This window comes from Mesocricetus auratus, unplaced genomic scaffold, assembly GCF_017639785.1.
Source record: "Mesocricetus auratus isolate SY011 unplaced genomic scaffold, BCM_Maur_2.0 Super-Scaffold_100051, whole genome shotgun sequence".
NCBI classification, from domain to species: domain Eukaryota; kingdom Metazoa; phylum Chordata; class Mammalia; order Rodentia; family Cricetidae; genus Mesocricetus; species Mesocricetus auratus.
Genome location: NW_024429228.1, coordinates 4,981,818 through 4,990,977, shown reverse-complemented (window position 1 = coordinate 4,990,977; position 9,160 = coordinate 4,981,818). Strand labels below are relative to the sequence as shown.

The following is a 9,160-nucleotide window of genomic DNA, read 5'->3' as shown; positions in this document are numbered from 1 at the left end:
AAGTTTCTTATCTCAGTTCTTTTGTCACAGTGACAAACACTGTCTTGCCTTCTTCATCTCCTGATGTTTTACAAAATGGAGACTCAAATATACTCATATTACAAAAGAAGTGATTCCTATACTATCTTCAGCAAAACTAGGATTTTTTTAATTAAAAGGTCCTAGAACATAAATATAGTTTAGTGTGACGAAATGACTTTGACATCTTTTAAAGTTAGCTTCAATGCCTTTTGGACACAGATGACCACATACTGTCTTCTACCAGGATCTATCACAAAGATGGAGCCCAAAGTATATGGAAAGACTCAAGTGAAGTTTTTCTTTTGGCTTAGCATCTACACATGAATCTACTGATATTTTCGTCAATCATGTACAGTCCCACAGTCCCCCAGTCAGCACACTGTCAACCACTCATGCTGTGAATTGGAAGGCCTTTGCAGTCTGTGGCCCCAGTTCTGCTGTAGCTAAGATATGTGGGTTTAACATAAGTCTCTATTGTTCTATTTACCAACAAAGACTTGGAAGTCAGTTATGGGGGTAAAAACCTGACAGATCAGAAAAGCCAAGAAGCAACCAGATGACCTTGCTTTCTGGCTGGAGACACAGAAGACACACATCTCTTCACTCATCCCAAAACAAACAAACAAAATGGAGCAAACTCCAGCCAAACCCAACACACCCTTTCCTTCCCTTTTGTCTTCTCAATCCTGGCTTCTCTATGGCTAATTCTAGTCAACTAGTCTCTAGTTCCACTCCTTGATTCAAGGTTAACAGTCTCAGAGTGTGACAATATGATCACATATCCTGCAATACTAGAGGGAACCTGTGTTAGTATATTAATCATGAATCATGCTGTGACTTCATAACTAAAATACTCCTTACATAGTCTGCGCACTTTCGGAATCTTCTTCTTAATTAGGGTGCCATCACATCACAACTTTTTATTTTCTCAAGAAAAATGGTTACTTAACCTTCCAAATCACTGATGATGAGTTGCTCAGTAACCTGACTGTATGCCTGACTCAGTGCTCAGACTACACATTTTGTTCAGATTACACATTTTACTTGAAGTAGTGTTTTGAGTCTGCAGTTAACTGCCTCTTGTCCTATGCCTTCCTCTACTTTCCACAGAGAGTGCAATGACTTCTGATAATTTTCCTTCAACTCATGGAGCTTCTTTTGAATTTTTAAGTTGATTATCATTCTAACCCCTATGTGTTTGTCCTCCTTTTGTGGTATTAGGTTTCTTTAATTATACATAGTCCCAATTAATATTAAAGACAGTTTCTTCTACAATTTATACATATTTACTTACGTGTGTGTGTGTGTGTGTGTGTGTGCAGTGAATGTGCATGTGTGTGCGTGTGTGCCATAGCATACATAAGGAGGTCAGAGGACAAGTTGCAGGAGTTTGTTTTCTCCTTCTACCAAGGTCCAGGGACTGAAATTGGATCATAGGGTTTGGTTGCAAATGCCTTTAATTATCCACCCAGCTCAAAAGTGGGTATAATTTCTTGGGAAGTCACTTACAACTGTTCTCTACAAGTTGCAGGCTCTTCCAGCCATAGTTTTTCTAATTTCCTGTGTGTACTTATTCTTCTTTTCTGTAATTGAAAGAAGGAAATGTTTATTGTGGCTCACAGTTTGGGGTTAAAGTGTCTAATTGGGCTATGGTTGCAGGAGCTGGAAAACAGCTGATCACATCGTGCTCACACAAAGCAGGGAGAAATAAATGGTAGTTCCCTGTTCATGTTCTTCTCTGTACTTCATCTAAACTCCAAACTCATCGAAGATGTCACACATGCTGAGGCTGGCTCTTACCACCCCAATTAATCCATTCTAGAAGCACCTTCAGAAATATGCCTGGGGACTTGTCTCCTAGATGATTCTAGACAAGTCCTTTTGACAGTCATTATAACCAGTCCACATTTCCATAATCTGGGTCTTTAATGGAGAAGAGGAGAGAGTTTCATGTGTAGGATTTCCCACTATTTACAAATTATTAGAATAGCTTGTTCCCACCACAGATGCCAGTAGAATACTCAATGATCCTGGATTAGATGAAAGAAGTATTATGAGTGTAATGTTGCTACTAGTTACCCTCACCTCCATCACTCAGGTTCCATGGAAATGATGCAAAAAGGCCACATGGACATTGCACACAGTGGGATGGATTCACAACTAAAAATATCACTTTTGAGAATCTGAAGCTTCTGTATCAAGCCCTACGCTTGTACAAAAGAGATCCATTACAACATTCTTCAAGGTTTCTTCTGCCAATGCAACCTTGAAAAATTACCCACACTCGCCTTGCATTTTCTTTTCAGCCCTACTCAGAAATAATATTCAAAGACATACATAGTCCCTACTTCTCACATTATACCTTGCCTCTCCATCTGCTAGCTACATTCACCAAGGATGAAAGAAAATCTCTATTTTCCCTTCTATTATTAAAAATCATAGTTCTTTCTCAGAAAATCATTAAACATTAGAGTTCTTCCCATGGTCTTTAGGCTGGACTTCAGAGGCATAGCAAGGGCAATTCCCGAGTTCATACTCTTCATCTTTGAACTTTCTTGATAAAAAATAGACTTAGAATTTTATTTGTGTAAGCCTCCATGTTGTGAATTTAACTTTCTTCATGAAGCATACTGTAAAATGGTAATGCCCAAAATAATACCACCATTTAGGTGGGGTGTTTATAGTCACTGTAGAAATATGCTCTAACACTGACCCCATCTTAACTCTAGTCCAGTGTGACCATTGTCAGTACCATAAGAATGTGAACACACCTGCAGGAGTCTGTCCTTCTTTTCTGCACTGAGCTTAACTGATGGCATCTTTTGGGAAAAGACCTTGCTTTGCCTTCCTGTATCATCCCTTGGTTCCAGGGCAGGCAGGGAGCTACATTTTTTTCAATGTGATATTCAGTCTAAAAGGAAATGCTTTGTTTTTTGTTTTCTTTTCTGTCCTTTATTATTCCCAACATAGTAACTTCGTTCTTCCCATAGAGCCTTTATTAAAATCACCAGTGTTCTTTAACCCCTTAAAGAGACAGAGGACCTGAAACATCAAATATAGTAACCATTTGTTTCCATAGTAGCAGTCAGTTTAAAAACTGGATGCTGAGTAATTCAATTATCCTACAAGCTTTGGTAGATGCAGTCTTCTGTGCAGTAAAGGGGGGTTCCATGAAGGATGAGTGTGCTGGCTGGCCTATGTCAAATTGACACAAGCTGGAGTTATCTGAAAGGAGGGAAGCTCAATTGAGATCCAGCCATCAGGCATTTTCTTAGCTGGTGATGGATGGGAAGGGCCGAGCCCATTGTGGGTGGGCCTATCCCTGGACTCACAGTGGTCCTGGTTTCTACGAGAAAGCAGGTTGAGCAAGCCAGGGAAAGCAAGCAAGTTAGCAGCATTCTCCCATGGCCTCTGCATCAGCTCCTGCCTCCAGGTCCCTGCACAGTCTGAGTTCTTGTCCTGGCTGATTAACAGCAATGTGGGGCTATAAGCCAAATAAACCCTTTCCTCCCGAACCTGTATTTTTGTCACGGTGTTTAGTCACAGCAATAGAAACCCTAACTAAATTAGTGAGTGCATTTATGTTCAGTGGTTAGCTATAACTTACAATGAGCAAGATCCCATAATATAGCTGTATTTTAGAAATCGCAAGAGATAGAACGTTTGCCACCCATTTTATAAATGAAGATATTGTTTTAACAGGGTTCAGAGATTTGATCCAAGTTAAAAAGAAAATTAAAACGCAATCTAATCTGCATAGCCCCCAGTTAGACTCCTTTTCATGAGAAGCTGAATAAAACGTGTCCTTCCTTCTCAGGGCTAAGCATCTTGTTTAGACAACCTTGCCTGTGAACTTTCACCAGATACAGCAATAATGCAGTTTTAGTCAGTGTTTCCGTTTATAGCCCTGGAAGAGAAGAGAGAATCCAGAGTTTAGTCCAAGTCTGTTACACACTTTTGAGATAAAAATTAGAAGCAGATTCTAAAGATACCTTAGCACAGAACAGCCTACATGGCTGTGTTGTTATTCAGGATGATGGTGGTTAACAGAGAGCGGTAAGAGGAAGCCTCTGGGGCACTTTTCTTTCCTTTGAAATTTTTTGCTTTTCAATGTCTTAAAAATAGATATTCAAGGCCTCCAATAAATAAGCCACCCGCTTCCCCCCATTTACAGACTGTTTGATTTTGAAACACAAATACAACTGAGAGAGAGCAGAGACCAGAATGAGAGCAACACTCTTTGCTGTGATTTAATCAGTAGATCTGACTGTGAATTTTACAAGTGAGTGGACTATGTAATGAACTGCTTATTTTCCCAGTTATCATAATAGAAAGGACATGAACCAGAACGCCGTTCCACAGCGCCTTGTGACTGGCACAGGGAGAGGCGGGGCGCTGGTCTGTCTTTCCATCCAGTGACTCAGCTCTGTGAAATTCTTCATCGTCCTTCTCCAAGATAAAGTCTCACGCCCGTGAGAAATCTGTTCATCTGTCAGCACAGAGGGCCTATTCTGAGTGCAGGAACCCCTCCTCTCATCGCCGGGACGTACACAGTTGATTTAGAAGGGGTGGATTGCCGCCATCATTTATTTTTCCTCCTATTCAGTCTAGCACCGTTTTACCCGGTACCTTTCCAGCAGATAACACTCCTTGATTTCCTCACGGCCACTGGCCCAGGGATTTCTCTGTCCTCTCAATTATGGGATTTTGTAATGCTTTCTTTCCGAGACTACCCATGTTGTGTCATAATAAGCTTTGTGATGCTTGTTTATGTAGATATAAATAATTACTTTATTTGTTGATTTGTTTCTGGAGATTTCCTCTGTTGTTGTATTTGTATCTCTTTATGCCTTTGATCTGTTTTTTTACACATAAATGTTAATATACCTATTGTAAAAAGGAGGTGAATGAATCTTCTATTAGTAATTTCCCACTGTTAGCCCTGTGTTGTTTTTTCCATATAAATAAACTCCTTACATTGATTAGATTATTTGTATTTGGACCTCATGACCTACAATTATAACTATGATTCAAATAAAAGTTGTCAGTTAATCAATATATTTATAACTTAATATTATAAACTTATGGCTTATGTTAATAAACTTAATATAATGTGACCCACGTATTAAAACTATGCATTTGAATTTCACTTTTATGAATTTTGGACCATTAACCTCTGATAATTTTTAATATATTAGGATGTAAGCTTCATATACTCTAATTTTTAAAAGAAATATCACCTTGGCTTATACTTCACAGTAAAAAGAAATAGTTGTTACATAAATATAATTGAGTATTTTTCTAAGAATTCAAGCAGATAGATTTATTTTGAGTTCAAGATTTGATGGTAACAAATTTTGCCTTTTGGTATACATATTAAAATAACTTCTGCTTCATTATAAAATACGAAATATCTGGTGATCTAACAAGTATTTCCTATGGCTCAACAGAGGTGATCCATGGCCATGAGGATGTGGGCACAAATGAGGTTCAGTGTATCACTCCTAGGGTTAGGAAAAATGAATAAATGAGATAATAGTCATTTTCTGTCATTTAAACTTCAAGTTATTTAAATGAATCACTGTCTGACAAAGAAAACTCTAAAGTTTGACTGAAATATCCTTTACTTAAAGGTGACTTCACAGGACCAGAAAGCTCACAGAGAACAAATCAGTGCTGTTCACTCCCCACATTCATGCAATAAGAACATCTGTTCAGCTATGTTCATTGCAGCATTATTTGTAATAGCCAGAGCCTGGAAGCAACCTAGATGTCCCTCAACTGAAGAGTGGACAGAGAAAATGTGGTACATTTACACAATGGAGTACTACTCAGCGGAAAAAAACAATGGAATCTTGAAATTCACAGGCAAATGGATGGCACTAGAAGAAACCATCCTGAGCGAGGTAACGAAGTCACAAAAAGAGAAACATGGTATGTACTGACTCATACATGGATTTTAGACATGGATCAGGGAATTGACAGCCTAGAATCCCACGAGAGTCTGGGAAATAGGGAGGACCATAAGAGAGATATGCATGGTTCCCTGGAGAAGAGGAATAGGACAGGATCTCCTGAGCAGATTGGGAGCTTGGAGGGAGGGGAAAGGGAGCTGGGATAAAGAGGGGGAGAAAAGATGGGAGAGCAGGACATGGGAGAGCAGGAAGGTTGTGTCAGGGGAAGAATAGAGGAGAGCAGGATGAGAGACACCATAATAGAGGGAGTCATTATAGGTTTGAGGAGAGATTCGGCACTAGTGAGATTTCCAGAGATCTACCAGGATGACACCAATGGGGCAAACTAAGCAATAGTGAAGAGGCCACCTTAAAAGCCCCTCGCTGATAATGAGTTTGATGACTACCTTATATGCTATCCTAGAGCCTTCATCCAGTAGCTGACAAAAGCAGAGGCAGACACCCACAGCTAAACATTAAACCCAACTCCTGGAGCCCAGTTGCAGAGAAGGAGAAATGATGAGAAACAGGGTCAAGACGGGGCAGGTGTAACCCACAGAAACTGCCGACCTGAACAAGTGGGAGCTCTTGGATGCCAGACTGATGACTGAGAGGCCAGCATGGGACTGATCCAGACCCCCTGAATGTGGGTGTCAGTGAGGAGGCCTCAGCAATCTATGGGGCTTCGGGTAGTAGATCAGTATTTATCCCTGGCATACGAATGGACTCTAGTAGCCCATTCCACATGGAGGGATGCTCTCTCAGCCTGGACACATGGAGAATGCCCTAGGCCCTGCCCTGGATGAAATGACAGACTTTGGAGATCCCCCATGGAGGTCCTCATCCTCCCTGGGGAGCAGAGGGGGGATGGGGTGGGGGCTTGGGGGAATTGTTGGCCGTAGGGGAGGAGAGGAGGTAGAAAGATCTGGGATTGACATGTGAAAGTAACCTAGTTTCTAAGTTAAATTTAAAAAAATCTGTTTAAAACAACTGTCAACTGAACCCCTGAGAATGGCTACTTGCCAGCAACTGGGTGCTGGTTACCAGGCAGCTCCCACAGTCACAAGCTCAAGGCCTTGGCCTGGAAGCCGGGGAAGATTGTATCAGCAGGTGAAGGAGGCCACTCTGTGTGTGACTTGAATAATGGATGTTTGGAGAGAGACTAAGAGAGAGGCCACCGTGAATGTCTGGACTTCCTCCTGACGAATTCTGTCATGAGAGGTTTATAGTCTAAGATTTCTAATTTGCTTCCATGTGTCATTCCGAGTTCTAGAATTGAAAGCCATTTTACCTCCCACTCTTCAGTACACAGAGAGACCTATGTCTGTGATATGCTATCTTAAGTGAATTCTGCTGAACTTCCTCTAGGGCGCTGTCAAAGATGCTCATGTACTTAGTTTCTAAATAACCATGAAAGCTGCCTCCTTTTCCTATCTTTAAAACTCTGCAGTCTCTGCACTAACAGTATTCTGACGAATATTCTGTAAATTTTCTATACTAATGTTTCTTCTTACACCATTATTTTCTTAGTAATTTCAGTCTTCACAATGAACATCTTGCAGTATTTTGAAGCTGAAAAAGGAAAAAAACAGCAAATGAAAGAAAAATACTACCTGATAAAAAGTGGCCTAGTCCTGCATTTACTAGTTATTGTTCACCTACAAAATGCAGTAGAGGTAGTGCAAAAAATAACAACAATAATAACACTCTCCGAGTGTATTAATTTTCATCACTATGACCACAGTATCTGAAACAGAGAATTTAGGACAGGGAATTTTATTTGACTCTGGTTTTGGAAGACTTGAGTCTATTCTTGAGGAAGGCACAATGGAATGTTCCATTCCCATAGTGAGAGCGCGCGTCAGTGTCGGCTGACATCACAGTGTGTGAGGAGTCAAAGCAAGGGAAGAACCAGGAGCCTGTGTAGTCTTGACGGTCCATCCTTAGTGAACTGCTTCTGCTAACTAACACCCAAATCCTAACCTCCATACGCCCTGAAAAAATGCTAAAAATGTGAGCTGGGTTTGGGTTTGGGGGTTTGTGCTTAAATTATAACGCTGGATAACTTGAATATGGAGAGAATTTGTCTGAATAATGCACACACACAGAAATGAAAGAAGAGTGAGTGAGAAAATATGTTGGAGAGGAGAGGGTCTGTGTTCTGGAGCAAGTCTCCGTAGCAAGGGTCCTTAGATAAAAAACCATCGATAGGATGAGTGCAGAGTGAGAAAGATAAATTTTCTTGTGCATTTCTCACAATTTATGAGATTTTATTCAACTCTCAAGTTGGTAAGACTGGAATTAATGTGGGGAAATATAGACCAGCTGGATGTCCTTTGACTGTATCAATAAAGTAAAGGAAAAGATGGTAAAAGAGAATCATGCTACCATTTCAGGCTCTGAAGGAGAGTTTGAGTATGTCAACATTTTCCTATGAAGACAGCACATACTTCCGCAAAGAGCATCTCATGGTTCCTGTAGAAACTAGAAATGGAAGCCATATGACTTCAAATGATATGAATCTACATCACAGCATCATTAAACTCTCAGCATGGCACCTGCTCAAACTAGATGTAAAGTCTACACTGTAAGGCTATTATGTCATCCTAATTTCAAGTGAGAATCAGCAATTCCTAAGACTTTACAACAAGGACTATAAAGCCAGACAGTATGAACTCAAAGGTCTCTTCTGTACCTTAAGAATTGTAACACTCCGGGAAATTGTCTGTCCTCTTTGTACCCCTTTTATTTTAAAAAGAGACACAGGATTAATAATGTTGTTATGTGTATAATGTTTAATGCATCTTTATTTAGTTTACTATTAAAACTAAGGAACACATAGCATTAGAATATACATCTCACCATGTGATATCAGGATAATGACCAGTTTAATAGACTAATTTATCCAGTGGTCATCTGTGTGGTTATTCAATGTTCTAATCCCCCAAAATAATTAAACAACCTTAACAATATATTTTAAAATCAAAGCAAGAATAAAACTCATAGTGTTAGCCAGTAGAAGGCAGCGTCAGATAAAAGAATGACACCAGGTGAAGAAGTAGAATAAGAATCAAGACATGGAAAGTAAAGGAGAGAGCAAAGCATAGAATCAGAATCATTCCATAAGGGAAATCAGAGGCTCACAGAAGCCATAAGAAAGCCAGAGAAAATAAAGCAGATACACG

General features: G+C 40.0%; 1 long non-coding RNA gene across 1 annotated transcript; it reads left to right on the top strand.

Moving 5' to 3' along the window:
- Positions 1–5,896: 5,896 nt before the first annotated feature.
- LOC121136132 lies at positions 5,897–8,886 on the top strand. The gene is made up of 2 exons (XR_005873257.1): positions 5,897–5,955; positions 8,372–8,886. It is a non-coding gene; the product is annotated as an uncharacterized LOC121136132 (long non-coding RNA).
- The last annotated feature ends 274 nt before the right edge of the window (positions 8,887–9,160 follow it).